Raw genomic sequence first — 26,875 nt, forward strand, 5'->3', positions numbered from 1 at the left:
TGTAAAAATTGCTGAATAAGCCACAGGCTACATTCAAGACCAGATGCAGTGAATATATTTCAGAAATTCTCCACTTGGGTCTGTCTACAAGGTGAACATGGAAGCTATTTGGCCCATCAGTTGAAAAATTCCCTTCAGTGGAAATGAATGACTTGGTTCATTCCATATGTGTCCCTGAAGTTCAGGGCTAGTACTAGGGTGAGGCCAGTTTGCCTCAGGAGAAAAACTTAAAAGAGTGTTAAAGAACTGAGTAGTCAACATAAATAATATTTTAATGCAATATTAAAAAAATTAATGCAAAAAACCCCATGATGACAGGGAACAGCTGGTACTTGGTACTTAGTACTTCCCTCACACTGATGTCACAATCTGCATTTGTGCATGTGTCTACTAGCTTGTGAGGTCATCGAGAGTACAGGTTGTGGACTCAATTTAGGATTTGGTAATGATTTATTGGGTATGATAACAAAAGCACAGGTAACAACAACAACAAAAATAGATAAGTTGGACTACATCAAAATTTAAAACTTCTGTGCATTAGAGGATACAATCAACAGAATGAAAAGGCAACCCACTGAATGAAAGGAAATATTTGTAAAGCATATATCTCAGAAGGCGTTAATAACCAGAATATACAAAGAACTCCTACAACTCAAAACAAAACCCAAACAACCCTGTTAAATTCAGGCAAAGGACTTGAGTAGACCTCCAAAGAAGGTATACAAATGACCAGATGTTCAAAATCACTAATCATCAGAGAAATGCAAATCAAAACTACAATAAGATACCATTCACACTCATTAGGATGGCTATTATATTTAAAAAACACAGAAAACGACAAGTGTTGGCAAGGATGTGGAGAAATTAGAACCGCTGGACACTGCTGGTGGTACAGCTGCCATGGAAAACAATACGGCAGTTCCTCAAAAATTAGGCAGAGAATTACCATATGATCTAGCAATTCCATTTCTGGGTACATACCCAAAGAATTGAAAGCAGGAATTAGAAGAGATATCTGTACACCCATGTTCAGAGCAGCATTATTCGTAATAGCCAAAAGGTAGAGGCAAACCAAGTGTCATCAACAGATGAATGGATTAACAAAATGTGGTACATACATATTATGGAATATCCAACCATGAAAAGGAAAGAAATTCAGACACATGCGACATGCTACACATGGATGAAACTTAAGGACATTAAGGGAAATATGCCAGTAACAGAAAGGTAAACTGCATGATTCCACCTATATTTGGTATCTAAAGTAATCCAACTCACAGAAACAGAAAGCAGAATTGTGTTTGCCAGGGCCTGGGGGAAGGCAGACATTCCCCACCCTTGGTGCTTTACCAGGAATAGACATGATTGAAGTATGCAAGGAGACCTCCCGTTTTTAAAACATCCATTTCTTCTGCTTGTGAGGAAGGGAGAATCTGAGAGGATAAGGGGCCACCTAATAACTCATCAATAGTTATGAATCTTGTAAGGAGCCTTGTATCGTCACCGTTGAGCTATAATTTAAGTGCTCTGATTATTGCTCAAATACTAATCCTTATAATAATAAACGCTATAGTCTAGTGTCAGTGCACATCAATAAGCTCATTTAAACATCTTCACTACTCCTCTTAAACACAGTACTTAAGTGTCATCACTTAGATTTACTGATGTAGAAACACAGGACAAGAGAGTAAGTACACTTAAGGGAAGAACCCATGGCTCTGCTAATCAGAGGACGTGTTGTAAAAGAGCAAGAAAATCTTCATGGTGCTCAGGGCTGGGCTCTGGTGTCTCAACCATGGTGTCTAGGGAAAACTACCATTCGATTTAGAAAGAGAATACAGACTCCCGGTGCTCAATCTCAGTTACTCATCTGCAATTCCATTGGTTGCAACCGAAGCCACAGAAAAGCAAGCGAGATTATAGTTTGGCCTTTAGTTCACACAGCGCAAAATAACTTTAAACAGCGAAGTCAGAAAGTGACTTGATGAATGTGGTTATACCTTTCATTTAAAAAAGCTGAAAGAGGAACCTGAATTATATATTCCATTTTATTTCTTACTGTTAAACACAGACACTGAAATGTATATCCAGTGCCTTTTAGGAATACAAAGTAAAAGCAATGCCAAGTATCGTGCTCCAGCAGGTAACACAGCAATTTAGGATTAGCCAAGAGATTTATCAAGCAGCTTCCAAGGGAAGCAGAGTTCAAGTTCGGGCTCATCAATAATACATAAATAAACTGAACAATTAGGTACAAAGTGGCTATCTTGTCAGAGGACTTATTGGCCGATAAATGATACACACTCTCTCGCTGCCTTGGGTACAGAAAGAAAAGACGTGTTAAGACAGAAGAAGGGTTGAATGAAAAAGAGAGAAGCAGCCCAGCGCTGCCTAACCTCCCACAGCCTCTGGGCTTCATTCCTGTGTCATCCTGCTGTGAAGGGAGGCCTGGGTGTTAACATGTAAAGGTGAATGAAGCAACACTTAGGAGCCTCAACTCCGAATTTCATTGCCTCTTTAAGCAGCCTAGAGCTTGACGTCGATAGGTCTGCACATGTTTTGGAGAAACTGCAGACAAGCTGGGAGTCCAGCAGAGTTTCACTTTCTGTGGGCTTAGGTTCTCAGGTGAGTCCCTAGGGCGGAAATTGGGGATTGTCAAATGACCCTAGAAAAGCCCATATTCTGCCTCATCCATACCAGGGAAAGCACAATTTTGAGGGTGAATTATAAACTGCTGCAACGTGAAAAAGTGAAAAAAATGATTGATTGTTAATTGAGGTACCAATTCCGGAACTGAGGTTCAGCTCTAGATCAGTGCTAAGTCAACTGACAGGTAGAGTCAGAGCTATCCTCCACAGCTAAGCCTCCACCTTGGTGCCCAATGAAGTAGTCGGCTTGTGTTTAGCAACCGTGGGGTCCTTTGGCTAGTATCATAGCCAGCAAGATCTTGGTCAGCTCAGGGCCAGATTCACACTATCGGAGACACAGAAGTGAGGCTGGCAGCAGAGAGGCTGGCAGAAAGGACGGCAAATCCACATCCCTCAAGACACACATACTTTGGACGGTTCTACCTCCTACCACCCAACACCAAGCGCTGGTGGAGACTTCTGCTCTGTAATGGAAGCTCTCTCTATTTTAAAGATATGTGAATGAAGGCTCAGAGAAAATAAATTGGCCCGAATCACGCTTGTTGGAAGTAATGCAGGAATCCCAACCCAGGGGTTCTTCTGAACCCCCAGGGCTTAGATGGGTTTATTACTGCTATGCAGTTGAGCTAATAACAGCAGGTAAACGCAAAGTTTAGATGAAGAGACACTATCTGAAAGGCACACACTGGACGAACAGTGATTTGGAACTGTCAGTGATGAACTAAAGTGTCCATTTCATCACTGCAAAGCCCGAAATGAGACAACTATAAAGAAATGAGACAATTATAAAACCTCAAAAGAATGAGTCAAAGGCTACTAAAGCAAAGGTTTTTGAGAATAAAAGTAGATTCTTAATAATGGATTTATTCATCTAATTCAGGGATCCATAAACTAGGGCCATGGGCCAAATCTGGCCAGCCACCTGTTTTTATAAATAAAGCTTTATGGGAACACAGCCATGCTCGTTTACTGACATACGGCTATGGCTGCTTTTGTCATACAATAGTCAAGTAATTACGACAGAGACTGTCTGCCCTGCAAAGCCAAAAATATTTATTACTATCTGGGCCTTTACAGAAAAAGTATGCCAACCCCTGAACTAAGTCACGATGAAACCAGTACAGATTTAAAGGTATTAGTAACTAGTCATATTTGTTAATCCACATGAGTAATTCTCAAACTGTGTCTCACACATTCTTTTGAATGTTAAGAATTATTATGTGAAAATGGTTTCAGTGGACCAACAAGTTTGGGAAAGGCTGAAAAAAAAATATTTTTTAAAAGCCCATATGCACTGTGAATTTCCAAGTTAAGCTGAAGGGTGTAATTTTATGCAGTACTTCCCAAACTCATTTGACCAGTGGTGTACACACCTAGACCCAATGGTCTCAGTGACACCTGGCTGGTCCTCTACTACAGCTGTGAGATCTGGAGGAAGAAGTAAAGGAAGGCACAACTGCTAAGACTGGAAGAAACTTCCCTATTTCCTTACTGGTTCATCAGGTTCTTCACATGTAAGATAGAAATAAATTGTTCTCCTCTGAGAGTATAGCAGAGTTCAACCCACTATTACAAAGCCTTAGGAAATACAAACTCTTTTAGCTAAGCGTAGTGCATTATACTATAAAGTGCCCTTCTCAGTATAAACTAGTGTCTCCTGAGAGACCCAGTGGGTACTGAAATGCTGAGATGCAAGGTACCCATGAGAGAAGGAAGCATCCCTCTGCACAATGATGTGCCCAGTATTTGTGCGTGTGCGTGTGTGTGTGTGTGCGTGTGCATGTGTATTTAGCAGCTTTGCACATTTTGCCTCCAGTGTTTTGTTCCCATTAACTATGAGCTAAATGTCTGCTTGATTAATTGTTTCTCCGTTGGTGTTAACAAAAGAACATATGCTATTTCACTTGCATCTCATTAAGCTCTTCAAATATTAGAGTTGTAGGAGACTTGGTATTGCTACAGAAAAAAAGAATTAAGTGTGTTCCCATTAGCTGCATTTGACAGTGTGTTAATTATTCATGTAAACTATTCTCAAGTGAAACGTGCTGTGGCCACTCTTCCCTTGAACTCAGCAGGGTGTGCACATGCCACGGCCGGAGGGCTCATAAGCAAGACCCCAGTCCAATGAGACAGGCTGGCCCACGGGAGCCCTCTCCACACCTCATGGCAATCACACCAACCTGATCCAGAATTGGGGGCAGGGCATCCACAGGTACCCACTGTTCTAACTTAACCAGCCCTCAGGCAGTGCTTGCTGGGTCCCACTGTCCCCAGCCCTTTCAGAGTCTACTTCTTTTAATTATTATTATCTCCATTTCTCAGATGGGGAAACTAAGGCACAGATCGGGTAAAGAACCAGCCTATGATCACACAGCTAGCAAGCTGTAGTGCTGGGATATGAACTCAGACTGGGTTTGGGTCCAGAGTTTGTGCTTTTAACCACCCTGTGGTGGCTCTGGGGTTCTGCCGTCCTTCGAGACTTGCTTTTTCAATTCCTGGATTCCATGAAGTACTCCAGTATCCTACTAAATGTTCATTTTTGCTTAAGCAAGCCAGAGTTGGCTACTTGCAACCAAAAGAAACTTAATAGAGGAGAAAGCACTCCTCTCTTTTCTCCACAAGATTTCCCATAGAAACCATATCTGAAGGATGCTAAAGTCACTGTCCGTTTCCACCCTCAAAGCCGCAATGCTTCAACGCAGGAGTAACGTGGGGACAGCAAGGATGGGTGGGGGGCCGGGCCAGGGGAGCTCTGCAGACGCAGGGCCCGTGGTCGCTGCTGGCCAGGACAGTTGCGCCTTCACAGCTCCCTGTCACAGGCATCTCCGTGCTGCTCGGTTGGTAAGCCTGTGACGGAGCACAGTGAGACTGGTGCCCACCTGCCTGGGCTCTCGGGGCGTCGTCCCACCCTCTGGCCCACCCTACTGTGCTGTGGAGCACAGTCAAGCTGAACGTATCCCTGAACAGTATCCTTTAGAACAAAAGGGACTTTTCCCACTTAGCTCCTCAAAGACAGTTCCTTTGCCCAAAGGCTTTCATTTTCTTTTTAATGTAACATTTATTTATCACTTAAAAAATTGAGCACTTTTCTAAGTGCTTTACCTTTATTAATTCTTATAAGTCCCACAAGAATTGTATGAAGTTTTACAGATGGGGGAAAGTGAGGCAAAAAGGAAGTGTGCAGCCAGGATCAAGCTAGGCAATGGGTCCCACGTCTGACACAGTCACATCGATTGTGTAAGGAGGTTCCCTGCTATCCCTATCTCTGTGGGTAAAGGCAACCAGCCACATGACCTTCCCCTTTATGTCTTGGTCAAGTCTATCAACACCACCATTCACTACAGGTAGAAACAGAATGTTGTTTTCAAAAATGGAAATACCATAATACTGTATAGATTTTTCTCTTCCCTATATTGGCACAGAATGTCTGTCTGCTTCAGCAGTGTACAAACTATTCATATTCGGATATTTCAGAATGAATTTTTGCTTTTAAAATCACGTGCACATTTTAGGTCCCCGACATCATTTTTTGCTTTGGGTAGCAAATTCCCTCTTTTTGCCTGCGTGAATTGATGGTCAGTTACACTCTGTCATCTTCTGAACTTACTGTAAAAATCTTTAGCATTAGCCTTCTATAGAGAATAATGGTCACTTCCTCTAGTGAAAGAAAACATCTACATCCCAATCAATCATACTTATTGAACTTACAAAGGGCTCTTTGCCAAGTAAAAGCTGCATTTTTAGAATTAAGCATTATTCGACCTTTTTGAAGCCAACTCAGTAGAACTCTCATCACTGTTTAACTGGCTTAACATTTTTCACCTCAACTCTCTTCTTCACTTACAAATTAAATTTGAAGATGGAGATGATAAAAATGTAAAGAAATTCTCTTTATCTGTGACTGTTTGCTAACTTTATAATTGCATATGTAAGGTATTTTCATTTGGTAAGATTCCAACAATGGAAGTTAGGATGGGCTCCCCCAGACACCCAGGTGAAAAAAGAAGCAGAGGACAGGTATTGTGGGAGAATGTGGGCTCCTTGTCGAGAAAGGCTGTCGGTCACTGGGCTCCGGAAGTCCAGCACCTCTGTTGTGTAGGTGGGCGGAGAACTGGGGCTGCAGCCCAGACAGGCAGCAGGAAGTACGCCAACTGCCGGGAACCCGAACCTTCAGGAAGAGCCGGCTATCTTGCTTTCGAGGCTGACAGCAGTGAAGGACTTCCTAGCAAGGACTGCAGAATTTCTGTGTATGAGAGGGCTAGCATCATTGTCTTGAAGTTACCTTTTTATAGCAAATATGGTGTTCAAATTGAGGATAGATTTCATTTGGGAGAGATGTGGGGGTCTGTGGGCAAGGGATATTTATGGCTATAGCCTCTTCAAGAGGCCACTGACTCTTCGATTAATGAAGCTCCACCAGGAACAGTAAAAGGAGGAACCTGTCAAGTAAGCACAGGATGTTCCCAAACCCAGGCTAGGAAAGCACTGGGCCAGATGGGAAAATGTCTTTCTCATCCACAACATGTGGGAACGGCCAAGCTTTCCATGGAAATATAATGAATACATTTAAGATAAGTTGAGGCTGAGTTTCTTTTGAGAGGAAATGAAAACCGTGATAACACCCAGAGGCAAGACGGATATGGGGTTCTGGGGCTGAGAAGATGCCATTTCAGTCATGCCATTCAGTGTTCAAGCTGCTGGACAAGGGTAAGGGTCAGGCAGGGAGGGAAGACTACCTGAACATAATCCTCTAAAACGAGGATCACAGACCTTTACTCTTGACTCATCAATGTTGTCCTTTCACATAATATGCATTCTCAATTTACTTTAATAGCCCTTCTGGGAAATTCTAGAATCTTCTATGATGACCTAAGGGGAAAAGCATCTTGCCACATTTTTAGAATACAGGGATCAGCATTCCCCGCATGGCTGGGTGACCAGTTGCCATGGTAGCATAATGTATATGGACTCTGTGAAATGTTCTACCTGTGGAAAAAGTTTTCAAGAATAGAGCACTGTTTACTGTAACGTAAGTCCACAACATTTTCTTGTCAGTTTTTTTCGGGTTTCTAGCGATCTGAGCCAAGTCTAAAAGAGCCAGAAAGCAAGAGTGGATAACTGGAAATAGCCTTTTTTCCTTGTCAGTCAGTCCTTCCACAAAGACCCATGTGAACTTTCTTTAGTCCAGAAAAGTCTGAGTTTTTGGTGGAAGCTCAGTCAAAGGGTATGACAGTGCCTGAGATGGACTTAGACAAATAAGCACTTAGCTTTGTAATGAGAGAAGTACAGATGAATCCATTCAAATTCGTGTAATAAGGGAATGAACAGAACAGATACACACATACATACATTTCCATTAAAGAAAAAAGTCAGTAAAGTCATATATCTATATTTAAACTGTAGCTTTTAAAATACCAAGCTTTTTTTTTTTTTTTTTTTAATTTTAGAAAAGACTAAAATTGCCTAGGGCTCTTGGGAACTACAAGTCCCTCTAGTAGAAAAGTCCTATTGTCTGGAATGCTGAATTTTTTCCTGGCACCACTGCTAATTCTCTACTGCTAACTTCTAAGTACACCCAATGGCAGAAGTTCTATGGTAGTATTATGTTACAGAGATAAGAGGATGTGCATAAAGTAAGGCCATACCACTTAAAATATATATTAAATCAAACAAAGGTTCTAAAATACCTCCTAATCTTTCAGAAATGACCCAAAACTCAGTTGTTCCAGAGAAAGTTGTTGGTTTCTCTCCCATCTTGATGTGACTCTCATTTCCACACAGGTGACAAAACACTGGAGGAAGAGCCAACCTGTCTAGGGGTAGGATGCAGCCTATTGCCCTGAAGACGCCAAGAGCTGATGGCTCTTTATTACTTTCTGGTCGCTTCAGTCAACTTTTTTCTCATAGTTCAACACTCCTCCATGTTACTACCTCTTCCACGCATCATACATCCTTTATCTTTGTGTACACCACAGTCAGATTCAATAAATTATTTACACAACTGTCTGTCCTACTAGACTATGAGCTTCTCTATGGCAGAGAACATGTCTTTATTTATGTATATTCAACTGAATAAACAAAGCTTATTTAAATTTTTTAACCTTTCATCACCAATATCATCATCAATATCATTCTCCACTAATTTTATTTAAATTTCATTTGGGGAATAACTGCTAAGACAATGGAGATACAGATCTAAGAGTACAGCATTTATTATAGATTCCAGTTTATCTCCTCATGTGACTTTTTTTTTACTTCAACTTTCCAAAGACAAAATTAGATTCCTGAATTTCTGTTTATGGGTCACAAATTTCTTCTGATTTTACTTTTAAGAGAGTGCACGGCAAACACTCTATGAACCTACAGTCCCCTAAAGAGAAAAATAAAGATTGCAGAAAAAGCAATCATCTTGTTTCATTTTAATGTTACAATGAATATTACTTATTATTTATATCAATTGAACTAATACATAGTGAACACAGGCACTGTTTATCAAGATCTCTCCACTCCTCTGGATAACACATATGACGGAAAAGGTATGATATGAACAATAAAGCTAGGAATACACTCAAAAGTGATTAACTCCAAGATAGAAAAATAAATGTGTTCATTTTATGTTATAAAAATATGGTGAATTGGAGGAGAGAAATTAGACCCATCTCTTCATATGCTGGTCATCTTTTCCATCATGAAAAATATACTTCAGCATCTTGTACCTCAGTGACTGATGTACTTGCTTGAATGAATCCTTACCACCAGGTAAAACATCATTTCGATTACTTTGTGCCATTTCAGAACCGAGGTGACGCACTCAGTAATGAGATAGAGTAAAAAGCAGTTGTTTTTAGTGGGTTTTTCCTGGGGCAGGGAATCATTTTAATTTACTTGCCCAAGATGCCACATTTCATCGAGTTGGTATTCTCTCTGTCACTGGGCCTGTTCTCCTCTTACTCAATAAATATGGAAATCTGTTCCTAGTCCCGTTTGAACACTGTAATTTTTATAGCAGCTTTACTCTTTCTGACGAGCATATTTCCACTCTCCTTTCAGTCCTGGAGAATGTGAAGAGATGCACTCTTCCCTGAAAATGCTTTGCATGTGTGAGACATATTTCAGGGTTCAAATTTTCTACAAGTATTGTTTCATTAGTCTTTACAACAAAGGCCTCATGGTCTCTCCCACACTAGGAAGCTAAGCAGAGAATGAGTATGGAGTGACTGGGGCAGATCTGGCAGAGGCCAAGTCAACTTCTAAGTCCAATTTCAAGGGTCTTCCCTTCCAGGGTCTCCTTTCTGAGGAGGATCAAGCCCCCATCTCAGAGATCTTGAGGTCCCAGTCCTGCACACAGATTAGCTTCTAATCATTTTCCTTTCTTTGCATCCCTTCTGGAAAAAGGTGGGTTACAACGGAGAAGCAAATAAGTAACCAAGTAATTTAATAATGAAGGGAAAAACAAATGAGGTCAAAGCCCCTTTCCTATCAAGTAGAGATACTTCTTTGTATCTCTAACACTAGCCAGTCTCCTTGCCGTACCTTGGTATTTTTTGTGCTGAATTATATCAGTGAGCCCTATTTGACAAAAACATGACATGAAAAATATTTATTTATATAAGCAAATTACAGCTACCTTTATTGCCGGTAAAAAACTATTCTTTGTTTAATAAAAACAACAGCAATGAACTATGTCATACCAATGTCTTTTGAAAGGGTCTTGATACCTGACTTTCAGGTGGTGACATGCTGGGCATGAGCTGAAGGTTTAGCCAGTTGTGCAATGAATGCACCGCAGCCTCGGCGCTGGAGCCCTACCCCAAGAGCTCTCTTTCCGGCTCGTTTAACTGTGGTGTTGATCTCCTACCTAAGTATTTTTAGAAGTGCACCATGATATGAAACACATATCTTCAGACTAGTAACCAGAAACAGGCTGACTGACCCCTCTGTCAGCACACTCTGAAAGAGGCCTTATAAAAATACAAAGGTTAAGACTATCTCCAATGCAAAACAAAACTAAAGGAGACACAGCCTTCCCTCCAAACATTCACAGGTAGAAATGTGAACGCTGTAGGAGTCCATGAAAAAAGGCAGGTATTCACAGGCAGATCTGATGAGAACGGTAACAAGTGGAGGGCTGCTTTGAAAGTTACTGTTGAGATGGGAGCAGTGAGTAGACACAAGCAAGACTAAATAAAGCCAGGCTGGAGACCGGTGGTTTAAGACATGAACCAACAGTCCGGTTAAACAACCTCTGGACCCAATTTAAATGCATCTGTGACAGGGGACTAGGCCTTCGATGAGTCTTTTACTTCTGAAGACTTCACTAGGCCTCAAGGCTTCAGAGTCACAGATTCTCATCCCATCCAACTGGAGCAACTGTATTTATCAGCCTGCCAAGTGCTGAAGGACGCCAGGGTTAATCAGTGAGTTATTCCTCTGTTCTACTTAAGTATTGTGTTTATAGATATTATTCGACAAGATCTTATTGAGCATGTAGAATATCTTAAAAAGTTCAGAGTCACAGCCAACAGATAAACTGATATTTCACTAGCAACTTTTTACTTTTGACCCTGTATAAAGTATACATCTAAAATATGCAAATTGAGACAGACACCCTCTGACTTGAACTGCAACGTTGGCTTTTCCCCAGGTCTCCAGCTTGCTGGCCCACTCTGCAGATTTCAGATTTGCAGCCTCCATACTCACATGAGGAAACTAAGACTCAACAACAACTAACAACTTGCACTGCTTGAATGGACATTGGCTCAAGATGGCGGAGTGGAAGGACGTGCGCTCACTCCTCCTGTGAGAACACCGGAATCACAACTAACTGCTGAACAATCATCAACAGGAAGACACTGGAACTCCCCAAAAAAGACGCCCCACATCCAAAGACACAGGAGAAGCCACAATGAGACGGCAGGAGGGGCGCAATCACAATCAAATCAAATCCCACAACCGCTGGGAGGGTGACTCACAGACTGGAGAACACTTACACCACAGCAGTCCACCCACCGGAGTGACGGTTCTGAGCCCCATATCAGGCTTCCCAACCTGGGCGTCCGGCAACAGGAGGAGGAATTCCCAGAGAATCAGACTTTGAAGGCTAGCAGGGTTTGACTGTAAGACTTCAACAGGACTGGGGGAAACAGAGACTCCACTCTTGGAGGGCACAGACCAAGTAGTGTATGCATCGGGACCCAGGGGAAGGAGCAATGACCCCATAGGAGACTGCACCAGACCTACCTGCTAGAGTTGAAGGGTCTCCTGCAAAGGCAGGGGGTAACTGTGGCTCACTGCAGGGACAAGGACACTGGCAGCAGAAGTTCTGGGAAGTACTCCTTGGCTTGAGCCCTCCCAGTGTCCGACATTAGCCCCACCAAGAGACTGCAGTCTCCAGTGCTGGGTTGCCTCAGGCCAAACAAACAACAGGGAGAGAACTCAGCCCCACCCATTGGCAGACAAGTGGATTAAAGTTTTACTGAGCTCTATGCACCAGGGCAACACCCACCTCTACCCACCACCAGTCCCTCCCATCAGGAAGCTTGTACAAGCCTCTTAGATAGCCTCATCCACCAGAGGGCAGACAGCAGAAGCAAGAAGAACTACAGTCCTGCAGCCTGCGGAACGAAAACGACATTCACAGAAAAACAGACAAAATGAAAAGGCAGAGGACTATGTACCAGATGAAGGAACAAGATTAAACCCCAGAAAAACAATTAAATGAGGTGGAGATAGGCAACCTTCCAGTAAAAGAATTCAGAATAATGATGGTGAAGGTGATCCAGGACCTCGGAAAAAGAATGGAGGCAAAGATCAAGAAGATGCAAGAAATGTTTAACAAAGACCTAGAAGAATTAAAGAACAAACAAACAGAGATGAACAATACAGTGACTGAAATGAAAAACACACTAGAAGGAATCAATAGCAGAATAACTGAGGCAGAAGAACGGATAAGTGACCTGACAGAATGATGGAATTCACTGCCAAGGAATAGAATACAGAAAAAAGAATGAAAAGAAATGAAGACAGCCTAAGAGACCCCTGGGACAACATTAAATGCACCAACATTCACATTATAGGGGTCGCAGAAGGAGAAGAGTGAGAGAAAGGACCTGAGAAAATATTTTAAGAGATTATAGTTGAAAACTTCCCTAACATGGGAAAGGAAATAGCCACCCAAGTCCAGGAAGCACAGAGAGTCCCAGGCAGGATAATCCCAAGGAGAAACATGCCAACACACATAGTAATCAAATTGACAAAAATTAAAGACCAAGAAAAATTATTAAAAGCAACAAGGGAAAAACAACAAATAACATAAAAGGGAACTCACATAAAGTTAACAGATGATTTCTCAGCAGAAACTGTATAAGCCAGAAGGGAGTGGCACGATATATTTAAAGTGATGAAAGGGGAGAAACTGCAACCAAGATTACTCTACCCAGCAAGGATCTCATTCAGATTTGAAGGAGAAATCAAAAGCTTTACAGACAAGCAAAAGCTAAGAGAATTCAGCACCACCAAACCAGCTCTACAACAAATGCTAAAGGAACGTACTGCTAACTCGGAAACACAAGAGAAGAAAAGGGCCTACAAAAACAAACCCAAAACAATTAAGAAAATGGTCATAGGAATATACATATTGATAATTACCTTAAATGTGAATGGATTAAATGCTCCAACAAAAAGACACAGGCTCACTGAATGGATACTAAAACAAGACCCATATATATGCTGTCTACAAGAGACCTACTTCAGACCCAGGGACACATACAGACTGAAAGTGAGGGGATGGAAAAAGATATTCCACGCAAATGGAAAACAAAAGAAAGCTGGAGTAGCAATACTCATATCAGATAAAATAGACTTTAAAATAAAGACTGCTGTAAGAGATAAGGAGGGACACTCCACAATGATCAAAGGATCAATCCAAGAAGAAGATATAACAGTTATACATGTTTATGCACCCAACACAGGAGCACCTCAATACATGACACAAATGTTAACAACCATGAAAGGAGAAATCGACAGTAACACAATAATAGTAGGATAATCCAGACAGAAAATTAATAAGGAATCCCAAGCTTTAAATGACACAACAGACCAGACAGATTTAACTGATATTTATAGGACATTCCATCCGAAAACAGCAGATTACACTTTCTTCTCAAGTGCATTCTCCAGGATAGATCACATCTTGGGTCACAAATCAAGCCTCGGTAAATTTAAGAAAACTGAAACCATATCAAGCATCTTGTCCAACCACAATGCTATGAGATTAGAAATAAATTACAGGGAAAAAAAACGTAAAAAGCACAAACACATGGAGGCTAAACAATACGTTACTAAATAACCAAGAGATCACTGAAGAAATCAAAGAGGGAATCAAAAAATACCTAGAGACAAATGACAATGAAAACACAATGATCCAAAACCTCTGGGATGCAGCAAAAGCAGTTCTAAGAGGGAAGTTTATAGCAATACAATCCTACCTCAAGAAACAAGAAAAATCTCAAACAAACAATCTAACCTTGCACCTAAAGGAAATAGAGAAAGAAGAACAAAGAAAGCCCAAAGTTAGTAGAAGGAAAGAAATCATAAAGATCAGAGCAGAAATAAATGAAATAGAAACAAAGAAAACAACAGCAAAGATCAATAAAACTAGAAGCTGGTTCTTTGAGAAGATAAACAAAATTGATAAACCTTTAGCCAGACTCTTCAAGAAAAAGAGAGAGAGGACTCCAATCAATAAAATTAGAAATGAAAAAGGTGAAGTTACAATGGACACTGCAGAAATACAAAAGCATCATAAGAGACTACTACAAGCAACTCTATGCCAATAAAACAGACAACCTTGAAGAAATGGACAAATTCTCAGAAAGATATAACCTTCTAAGACTGAACCAGGAAGAAATAGAAAATATGAACAGAGCAATCACAAGTAATGAAATTGAAACTGTAATTTAAAAATTTCCAACAAACAAAAGTCCAGGACCAGATGGCTTCACAGGTGAATTCTATCAAACATTTAGAGAAGAGCTAACACCCATCCTTCTCAAACTCTTCCAAAAAATTGCAGAGGAAGGAACACTCCCAAACTCATTCTATGAGGTCATCACCACCCTGATACCAAAACCAGACAAAGATACTACAAAAAAAGAATATCACAGGCCAGTATCACTGATGAATACAGATGCAAAAATCCTCAACAAAATGCTAACAAACAGAATCCAACAACACATTAAAAGGATCATATACCATGATCAAGTGGGGTTTATCCCAGGGATGCCAGGATTCTTCAATATAAGCAAATCAATCACTGTGATACAACATATTAACAAACTGAAGAATAAAAACCATATGAGCATCTCAACAGATACAGAAAAAGCTTTTGACAAAATTCAATACCCATTTATGATAAAAACTCTCCAGAAAGTGGGCACAGAGGGAAACTTCCTCAACAGAATAAAGACCATATATGACAAACCCACAGCCAACATCATTCTCAATGGTGAAAAACTGAAAGCATTTCCTATAAAATCAGGAAAAAGACAAGGATGTCCACTCTCACCACTATTACTCAACACAGTTTCGGAAGTCTTAGCTACAGCAATCAGAGAAGAGAAAGAAATAAAAGGAATCCAAACTGGAAAAGAAGTAAAACTGTCACTGTCTGCAGATGACATGATACTATATGTAGAACATCCCTAAAGATGCCACCAGAAAACTACTAGAGCTAATCAATGAATTTGGTAAAGTTGCAGGATACAAAATTAATGCACAGAAATCTCTTGCATTCCTACACGCTGACAACAAAAAATCAGAAAGAGAAATTAAGGAAACAACCCTATTCACCATTGCAACAAAAAGAATAAAATACTTAGGAATAAACCTACCTAAGGAGGTAAAAGACCTGTACTCAGAAAACTATAAGACACTGATAAACGAAATCAAAGATAACACAAACAGATGGAGAGATATACCATATTCTTGGATTGGAAGAATCAATATTTTGAAAATGACTATACTGCCCAAAGCAATCTACAGATTCAATGCAATCCCTATCAAATTACCAATGGCATTTTTTACAGAACTAGAACCAAAAATCTTAAAATTTGTATGGAGACACAAAAGACGCTGAATAGCAAAAGCAGTCTTGAGGGAAAAAAACGGAGCTGGAGGAATCAGACTCCCTGACTTCAGACTATACTACAAAGCTACAGTAATCAAGACAATATGGTACTGGCACAAAAACTGAAATACAGATCAGTGGAACAGGATAGAAAGCCCAGCGATAAACCCATGCACCAATGTTCAACTAATTTATGACAAAGGAGGCAAGGATATACAATGAAAAAAAGACAGTCTCTTCAATAAGTGGTGCTGGGAAAACTGGACAGCTACATGTAAAAGAATGAAATGAGAACACTCCCTAACACCATACACAAAAATAAACTCAAAATGGATTAAAGACTTAAGTGTAAGACTGGACACTTTAAAACTCTTAGAGGAAAACACAGGAAGAACACTCTTTGACATAAATCACAGCAAGACCTTTTTTGACCCACCTCCTAGAATAATGGACATAAAAGCAAAAATAAACATATGGGACCTAATGAAACTTAAAAGCTTTTGCACAGCAAAGAAAACTATAAACAAGATGAAAAGACAACCCTCAGAATGGGAGAAAATATTTGCAAGCGAATCAGTGGACAAAGGATTAATCTCCAAAATATATAAACAGCTCATGCAGCTCAATATTAAAAATCAAACGACCCAATCAAAAGATGGCCAGAAGACCTAAATAGACATTTCTCCAAACAAGACATACAGATGGCCAAGAGGCACATGAAAAGATGCTCAACATCACTAATTATTAGAGAAATGCAAATCAAAACTACAATGACCACCTCACACCAGTTAGAATGGGCATCACCAGAAAATCTACGAACAACAAATGCTGGAGAGGGTGTGGAGAAAAGGTAACCCTCTTGTACTGTTGGTGGGAATGCAAATTGATACAGCCACTGTGTAGAAGAGTATGGAAGCTCCTTAAAAAACTAAAAATAGAGTTACCATATGATCCAGCAATCCCACTACTGGGCATATACCCAGAGAAAACCATAATTCAAAAAGACACATGCATCTCAATGTTCATTGCAGCACTATTTACAATAGCCAGGTCATGGAAGCAACCTAAATGCTCATTGACATACAAATGGATAAAGAAGATGCGGTACATATATACAATGGAATATTACTCAGCCATAAAAAGGAACGAAATTGGGTCATGTGTAGAGATGTGGATGGACCTAGAGACTGTCATACAGAGTGAAGTAAGTCAGAAAGAGAAAAACAAATATCGTATATTAATGCATATATGTGGAATCTAGAAAAATGGTAAAGATGAACTGGTTTGCTAGGCAGAAACAGAGACACAGATGCAGAGAACAGACGTATGGACACCAAGGGGGAAAAGCTGGTGGGCGGGGGTGGTGGTGGGATGAACTGGGAGATTGGGATTGACATGTATACACTAATATGTATAAAACAGATAACAAATAAGAACCTGCTGTATAAAAATAAAATAAAAATTTTAAAAAACAGTTGAATGAAAATAAAATAAAATATGCAAGTTATTTATAATAGTATTATAAATTGGGAAATTTCTTATTCTCAGGCCATTAGCATTATATTAATGTTCAGACAATAATTATCAGATACAATACATTCATCATATTAACATCAGATAATCAATGGTGAATATGTACAAAATAATTAATTTAATATGAGGAAGAGGATTAGCCTTGACTCAATAACAATATATGGTAAGATTGAAAAAATGTTTCAGTTATTAATCAGAAGCAGCCTAAAAGTATATCTGGTCCCCAAATAATTAGGAACACATAATCATCATTCACTGCCTACAAAGACTCTGTTAATTGAATAATCAATTCAGAAAGTTTTCCTATTTTGTAGTCCAAAGGTGGAGCTTGATCTCAAACAGTAAGACAGTCTGAGTGCAAAAAATTAGGTGAATTTCCTAAATCCTTCCAACAGAGTGCACTCCAAATTCGCCAGTAACTAATTCCTTTTATTAATTCAGTTCAATCTGTTGCTTCCTAGAGCTACCAAATGTTTTCTTTGGCATCATGTTTATAATCAAAATGTTTGCTTTAAAATTAAAACATTTGTTTTGGTGACATGAATTTCCAAGAGCAGCTGATTCTTCCCAATAACCGAAATGAAACTAAATTCAAATTGTTATAGAGAATTTTGGCAACTCTCATTGGTATCCAGACTGCCATCATGGGAGAACAAAATGTTTTTGCTTTTAAGATTAGAGACATGACTGAAAACAACTAATATAAAGACAAGTGGCCAGCCCATTTAAAATGAACCTGATGAAGAAGCCTGAAAACAAAAGAAAGCTAAGTTCTGTGATCTTCGGAACATCAATACATAACTTAGGAAAAGATAAGAAATTAAAGCACTATGACCAGAAAAAGGAAATTAAGTCGTTGTATGGTATAGTAAGTCAAAAGTGAAAAGACACTAAAAGGTAAAGTCGACAAAGTTTCTGAACATGAACAAACAGTCAAGACTTTTGTGTAATACTGTAGACCCTGAAGGAGAAAGAAAAAAGAATGTGGAATTATGGGGTCAATGACTACCTAGGACCTATTTTGATATAAAAAAAATAAACACATTGAGGTTTGGTCACTTTGAGATAAGAATGCTGGAACAGAGGACATATCTTTTTTTTTTTTTTTTTTTTTTTTTTTGCAGTACACGGGCTTCTCACTGTTGTGGCCTCTCCCATTCCGGAGCACAGGCTCCAGACGCGCAGGCTCAGCGGCCATGGCTCACGGGCCCAGCCGCTCCGCGGCATGTGGGATCTTTCCGGAGCGGGGCACGAACCCGTGTCCCCTGCATGGGCAGGCGGACTCTCAACCACTGCGCCACCAGGGAAGCCCAGAGGACATATCTTAAGGAGGTAGATTCATGAGTCTTGATAGCACGACTATCCCCATCTGTGTGTGACAGAGACAGCAGAGAAAAACACTGGAGGCGGAAGCACCAAAGACATAATGGCACGGGGATATATTTTTTAAGAAAGAGGTATATGGGGAGCTACCGAGTCCAATTCACAATGTGAGGGGGGATTTCTAGAGAAAAGCAGATTTATTAACTTGAATGAGTTTCTATCATGTCATGAGTGGAAGAGACAGCCAACCCATTTTGTGTGATCAATGCAGGAACTTACAAGGCAAGAGGGGCTGGATTTGGTTTTAAAATTCAGGTTTAACACTCAAAATAATGTAAAAGTATTTTTCTCTGTAATTCTGCAAGCCCAGAAATCAAGACAGGAAGAGCAAAAGAAATTAGGAATCTGGATATTTAGTTAAAATACTAATATATGTGTGTGTGTGTGTGTGTGTGTGTGTACACAAATCCACAATTGGGTGGGTACCCTTTTAAAATATGTCATGTCTTTACAGGAGGAAGAATTTGATCTAAAAAGATCTACTATATACAGGGTAAAAGAGTAGGGAATCCTTTGGAGGAAATGAAAAGAATGAATGTGTATATTCAGTTCTTATAGATAATAGCTGAGGGGGTTATAAAATAAGGCTAAATCAAATTGATTGGCAGCAAGGGAGAAGTAATATTAAAGAGAAAGTGATAAGAAAGGAAAATCACATCTATGGTGATACACTCTAGGAATAATAAAGTAATTATAGTGAAGACACTATGGGAATATGCAGCATGTACAAAGGGAGGTGCTAGAGGCTACATGAATATTATTTAAAGTTCATTGGAAAAAACGAACTGGATAATATGAAAAATGCAATTAGATATTGTCCTATCTGCTGGATTCATAAGTGAGCCAACGTTTTTCATTACAAATAGTTTTTAGATCAACCCAATAGTAACAGAACTTTCTTGTTTAGACATACTCAGTTCGGCTGAAGAATCTTTTAATTCCACTAGTAGTCTGTAGAATTAACTTGATTCAAATTATTTAGCCTTATTACTTAGTAGGTAACTTGCTCTAGATCAGCATTGCCTTGACTCTTTTCGTATAGCTGTATACAGAAATTGAGTTGAAAATTTCTATGTTTGACACTTGTGTAGCGATATTATTTCAGTAATCATAAACAGACACACACATACTAAAGAGATCAAAACTCCATTTCAAAGAAAATTTTCTTTTTGTCATGTATCACTATACTCACAGTAAAAATTCAGGAAAATACTGAAGTAATTCAAGAAATTAAATTCAAACCAGGCAATTCAATTATGAAATTCAAAAGTGATTTTTATCTCATTTGGGGTGTTTCTATCTCTCTTCCCACAAATCTATCTCGATTCTCTGAATAAGAAAGAGAATATGGACTCGTGATAGAATTATGATAGCAAGCTTAGTACAACTGGTAATGATCGTAGTCTCTGCCACTACAGCAATCTCTACAACAGTCTCCAAGCAGAGGTGAGTCAGCTAAAAACTGCAAGAACGGAGATCACTCTTTATCTGCCTCAATTTATTCACCTCCCATGTGACATAAAGCACTTTCCCAGGTTCCTCGCGTTTATACTGAGTTTCAAGGTTACAGCCTTTTAGATGTAGACTGTGATGCTCATATATCAAACAAACTAGCAAGGGCCACCTGACAGTTGTTTTTGTCTTTCCTCTTCTAATTCTACACAAATAGTTTTCTTGACTTAAGTAATCCTAAATATTCGTGGTTCAATCTCCTTCACTTCTACCTAATGCATACTTCCCATCCACACCCTAAAAAACTGCACTCAGAAACAAGCCAACATCCAATGATGGAAAAAGTGATGCAACTCACTGTAATCAGACATCAGTTTCTATGGGTCTTGAATTGACAGGACTAAACAAAATTGAGAACACGGTATTTTGTGCCTTACTCACGTAAGTGAGCATACAAGATGCAAATGAGTTGCCATCGTAAGTTTTAATGACAGACCTGAGTATGAAGATTAAAAATAAGGAGTTCTCGGGCTTCCCTGGTGGCGCAGTGGTTGAGAGTCCGCCTGCCGATGCAGGGGACGCGGGTGCGTGCCCCGGTCCGGGAAGATCCCACACGCCGCGGAGCGGCTGGGCCCGTGAGCCATGGCCGCTGAGCCTGCGCGTCCGGAGCCTGTGCTCCGCAACGGGAGAGGCCACAACAGTGAGAGGCCTGCGTACCGCAAAAATAAATAAATAAATAAAAATTGAAAAAAATAAGGAACTCTAGAGATCCATTAGTAGAACAAAACCAAAAAAGATTAAAAAGTACTATTGTTTTGAGTAACTTTAGTCTGTTTTTTTTGAAATTTTTATCCTATTCAATTAGTAAGAAATAGCTTTCAGATGACAAAATGATATATGTTGCACTGTTGCAAACACACACTCAAATCTAATGAGAGGAGACCAGGAAAAATAACTGATAACATACTCAGAGTAGAATTATTATGTCTTATGACTAAGTTGGCTATGGAAGCTTTCTCTTTATCAATGAAAATGTCTCTCTGTTGTCAAGGAGCACCTTGACAATGGTACAATTTAAAATACTGAAATACTTTATTTTAAAATACAGGCACACAATAAAGTGAAACTCTAGTAGTTTATTATTATATCTTCTAACCATTTAATACATATATGATACTAGCAGGTGAATTAAAATTATAGTGCTTTGCTTTTGTTTCACAAGGAAAAAAGACAGTAAATGGGCAATAAGATAAATATTATGACATAGTCTTTCTTACCAGGAATAAATCAGTCATTAATTTTAAGAAGTTTTGTGGCAGAATGGATGCACTGCAAGTTCAAGTCAACTAAAGCCATTTCTTGATGTTCTCAAATTGTTGAAAATGGTGTCTAAAATGAATTAAAAGGGATACATAGATGCCTATAAATGCTGAAAAGGAGAATTCCATTTCCTTACATTTAGAGTCGTGTTTCATTGCATTTTCAAATTTTTAACTGGAGCCTTCAGAGCTAATTTCATGTTGATAAAACTGACCTTTGGTTCATCCTCTTCCAAAAATAAATGGCTTTGATTTAAGTAAACAAAAATCATACCAACCTTCAAAATATTTTTACACATTTACACTTTTCATGAAAAGTATACTCTTTTCATAAAAGTTATACTCTTAGTTACTAGGTAACAAAACTTAGCCTATTATTTCAATGTAAAAAGAAATAACAACTTGCATGGTTATTATTTTGAGTGCCTTTGTTTCCGTCTTGGTTACTACATTACTTTGTTAAGTTACACTCATTGAAATGTTTTCTTTTTCAGGTCTAATTGAAGATTATTCTGCTACCCTGACTTGTCAGCCGTGAGGTTCTTTACACTCTGCTTTGCTCTGCTCTCACCTGAGCCTGGCCTATTTCCAAAGATCTATTAGCAATGGGATTTTAATGAGTGACAGAAAGAAGAAGGAGCTTACAGTCTTTATGCAAGTTCAGAATTCATGATGACTATGGAAAAGTACAACAGTGAAAGGCAGAAAAAAGGAAAAAAAAAAAGAATGAATAAAATGTTTGGGCTCCGACGTTAAATGATTGAAACAGTTTCTATTTAAATGCAAATTTGATTTTTTAAAAGATGGGACTACCAGTAACTGCACCCTAAATGGTAAAATGAAAATCAATTTGAAATATGGGATGAATAAAGTATATGTGGACTTCCTGGGAATAATTTTTTATTATGAAAACCTTGATGCATTTTCCTTTGCTCAATCCATCTTATAGACTTTGGACAGCTATGTCTGAGATGAAATGCAAACATTTTATAATTTGTTTAAGCACAGACATGATCAGCTCACTAGAACCTTCCTTGTTCATTCAAGTCAGATTTCACAAAATAATGATCAATAGTATGATGTATGTAAAATACAAGACCAAAAATAAGAGTTTAACTGCAGCATTATAATGACCAATAGTCACTATGTGTTTTTTACGATGTTGGGGAAATCACTTTTAAAAAATGGAAATCACTACATTCTATTGATTCAGGAACAGAATTTTCAGACATAAGTCAGCAGAGTTGACACTTTCAAATACATAAAATGTGACATCCGCGCTTACAAATGCACTACACAGGCTGTAAATCATCAAAGAGAAAAACAGTTCAATGTCATTTCAGCCACTGTAAGCTATGGTTTACAAATACAACTGAAAGATAAAAATAGTCATACTGTCTCTATGACATCTAAACCACTTTTCTATTGCAGTAGCCCATGTTCTAATTTATCTTTGTGGTTGAATAACACACAATCAATTGTAAGCAACTAGTGTAGTTAGATTCCAGTCAACTTCAATTTTCTATAGCTTTATCTTTTCTCCCACTGAGGTGACTTTTAGTAATGTCCACAACACACTATCTCCATTTTTGTGGTTGCTTATGTATGTCAAGCTTTTAGTCATCATTCTAAGGGCTAATATATGACACCAATCCATAAACGAAACATATTTTAAATAGAGACATTAGCACTCGTATGCATTATAATAATTAAAGACCTATATTCCACTGGAAAAAGAAGTTTTTTATTAGATTTAAAATAAGACCTGAAAGAGCATGGTTTTTGTGTAAGATTCCTGGTTCTACCACTTATTAACTATGAAAATTCAAGCAAATTATTTAACCCCTATAGGAATCAGGTAACTCATCTGAAAAAATTGGATAAAAATTCTTATCATTCAGGGGCAGTTTTAAAGATTAAGTGAGACAACGTAAATACCTAATAGAGTGCTTGACATGTACTCCATGTAACATAGTAAATGGTGACTATTATTACTAATGTTGGGTTATTTTTTATTATTATCATTGGTGGAATAATAAAATAGCACACTTTTTTCTGTGGCCATAGTAAACAGCAATGTTTGTTCACTTAGTCCAGCATTGAAAGAACTCCAGTATAGTAACCTATACCTGAAATATGTGTGATTATACTTTAATTTTATTCTGCAAATAATGCTAATATTTAACTATTTTTAGAAATTTATTTTGTGTAATCGTAACATGAAAATGTCATTATCATAAGTGGTTTTTAAAAATTCTACAGTAAAAATGATTATAGCAAGTATTACAACCTAGGTATCATGTGTTTAAATTACTGAATAGAGCTAAAAGGAAGGTAGGTATAAATGAGTAACAATTGCTGGTAAATGGGAACCTATACATATCGATAGGGATTTTATCACATTTTTGCATTTCTAAATAGTAACTTATTACAATCTGGAAAAGTAAAAACGATCACAATAAACTATAACTAGTTTTCTAATAGAATTCACTTCCTAAACAGCCATCAGTTACCAAATTTCTATCATCCTTTTTTTTTTAATGAGCATGAAACAATGAGGAACGACCTGTTAACAATCAAGTTGGTTTCTGGAATGACCAAGACTTGCTCATTGACAACCTTCTTGGAACTGAAACGGTGTCTTTCATTTTTCTCCAAGGTACTGCTGCAGTGAAGCTCGAAGCCGACTATCCTGCTACCCACCAGCCCTCTGGCCCATGTTATGTTGAAAGAGCACCGCTGTCCTGGGTGGATTTAAAGCTATTTGTTTAGCAGTTTGGATGCATTTTTCTTCTCAAATCTTTTTATTAGTAAAAGCAGCACAGCCAGGGTCTGTACTTATCAGACCATTCTAGGCACAGCCTTGGGCTGCCCTCCTGCCTCCGTTTGCCAAATGTGCACACAGTGATTGTCTAAAGCACTCCCTGTCATATGCTCTTGCTTATGGAGACGTTTTGCATGGATTCCAGATTAATGTTTGAATAAGCCCGGCAATGCACCTCGACTTTCATTTGTCAGAGAACGAATGTTCTCTGAGCATTCACGTTTTAGATTCATGGTGTCCATGCTGCTTTTCTTTAGTAAAAGAAAAGATTTGACATATAACTCCTAAGCCTCTGGTCTTCGCACACATACGCGGGAACATACACTACGAGATTCCTGACAAAGAACAAAAGACATAGTTTCAGAAAAACTGGGATGCTGTTTTCCTAACTCACTAAGTCCTATCACTGGCTTTTAAAGTAATCCCGTGCCCTGATGGATTTACGTCCTCTTTTGGAAAAGTAGCTGCTGTTCTATTATGATGGACGTTTTCCTTGGGAGAAGGAAGGGGGGGTGGGGGAGGAAAAAAGTTGTAATTGGGTATACGCTTAGATCTTTTTGATTGGAGTCCTGTAATTCTATCCGCATTGTCAAGGACTGCTAGATTGCAATCTTATCAAGAACAGGTGTCACTTCTTTTCTATACTTTATATTTCTCCCAAAGGGCCTAATGTATATCTCGCCCTCTGATAACATTCATTAAATATTGACGGAGTGACTGCAATACCAGTAACCTTCTTTAAAACGTAATATTTAACTTTGGCCTTGGACATACCACCGGCCCTTAATTCTTAAGACACTAACTTTAAATAGATAATTGTAATAAGTTGACCGAATTTTAGAATTTGTCTACTTCCACACTAAAAAATAACTCTTCGAGAAAACTCCATTTAAATGCAGGCATTTTAGTTGTGTCTTCTAATATTCCAGTGCCTCCAGGAAACCTCCTTCCTAACTCTAGAATGTACAGATTTCTTTCTTCTCTTAAAACTTCCATTAGGAATAAAGCTGAGTACAGGCATGAGTTGGGTACACACTTGCCAATAGACAGAATCATGTTGGAATTGGGCAGCAAAATCCTGGACCACCAAGGTTCAGAGAAACTAGAAGTGCCTTAGCGTAGCACCCTATGCCTGACAACAAGGCCCTGCCAGTCCCTTGCATTCTCCTAGTGATCACAAAACCAACCACCACTTTTCACATGTTCTTGGAGCTGTCAGCATCACCACTGCTCTGCAGGGAAGTATGGAGTTGTCACAACTTTTTTCAGTTAAGAAACCTTTTTTTTTTTTTTAATTATACTCCGTCATTTGACACAGTTCAATGAAATTATTCTTTCTTGAAAAGTTAATTTAACCTACTGGGACTATGTCTAAAATTGGTAGAAAAGAGGAGTAACACATAAACCGCAATGCATGAACTTCTTCAGTAGAAGACCATATGTATAATGTTTTACGTGATGCATGGGAGTTGTAAACTAGTTTCTAGAGTTTAGAACTGTACATCTCAAAGTGTAAACCAAGGCTCTATATCCAGAGAAAATATGAAGGGATCTGAAACATTCAGTCGGGGATAGAAATCAATGAACAAAATTTGAATAATGATATCTGATTAAGGTAACTTGTTTACAACCAAACCACAGTTTAAAGAGGAAGGAAATAAATTGTTGAATGAACAACAGAACCTCTTCCAATTCTTTCTGGAAACTGTGGGTACTAAGTAGATAATAAGTAACGGGGTAACACTATGGGTAATAAGCAAGTAAATAAATAAAAGAAATGTTGGCATTTTTGAGCAAACTTGATTAATCATTCTGTCCATGAAGTTGTAACATATGCTGACGTTATTCAAATATTTTCTAAAGATATTAAACTACATGAGAAAAAACAAAGTTGACATATGGGATAGCCAACTTTGGGGAAGTCTGAGAAGTTGGAAGGTTATCAGCTATAGCACTGATAACATAATTGAGGAAAAGATTTCTTTCTTAAGAAGACCCGAGTTACTTTCAAATTTAGCAGGCCAATTTTTGCATGCAGTTATCTTTTACCTGCTTCACTTCCACTGAATTCAAATTTGAACTCATGATTATTTGGGCTTTCAAAATAGATAAAGTATACTACACATTTATTTTTCATTTTTATAGATTAAAATTATTTCTTTTTACTCTTATTAGTTTCTTTCGTCAAATGCAAACTTTAATTGGAGTGATTTCCATTTTCCTCAGGTCAACTGGTAAAAGACTGGTTAAATTATGTGTGCATTTGCTTGAAGGAGAAGACTGTGCTCTATCCAGACTCACAAGTCTCATCTTAATTAACCACATTTTGAGGCTAATTTGGTGATAGAATGAAATATATTAAAGAAACTGTACAGGTTTAAATCGCTGTCTGTGAGATAAGATTTTTAATGGATAAATGAGAAACAGTGGGAGTTCCATTGACTACACCCACCTTTTAATAAAAGAAAAAAAAAAAATCTGTGCTGAGACCCTGTCCTGTCAGAGGGGCTGCAGCGAGGTACACGTGTTCCCGTCTGCCAGGCCTGCCCTAAGCCGTGAAGGGACACGGTCCGTGTGGCAATCCACTCCT

The 26,875-nt window shown here is 38.7% G+C and overlaps 1 protein-coding gene across 2 annotated transcripts in view; it reads right to left on the reverse strand.

Annotated features, from left to right (window-relative positions):
• The window catches only part of TOX (thymocyte selection associated high mobility group box), a 299,151-nt gene that overhangs the window by 174,144 nt on the left and 98,132 nt on the right, over positions 1 to 26,875 (reverse strand). Inside the window, exon 1 of one of the 2 annotated variants that reach the window (XM_032610469.1) lies at positions 11,889 to 12,086. The exons of the other annotated variant lie outside the window; for it this stretch is intronic. The gene's annotated coding sequence lies outside the window, so the exon portion shown is untranslated. Of the gene's footprint in view, positions 1 to 11,888; positions 12,087 to 26,875 lie in introns of those variants that run through there. 2 annotated transcript variants of the gene reach the window in all.

Source organism: Phocoena sinus, chromosome 17, assembly GCF_008692025.1.
Source record: "Phocoena sinus isolate mPhoSin1 chromosome 17, mPhoSin1.pri, whole genome shotgun sequence".
Classification (NCBI taxonomy): Eukaryota; Metazoa; Chordata; class Mammalia; order Artiodactyla; family Phocoenidae; genus Phocoena; species Phocoena sinus.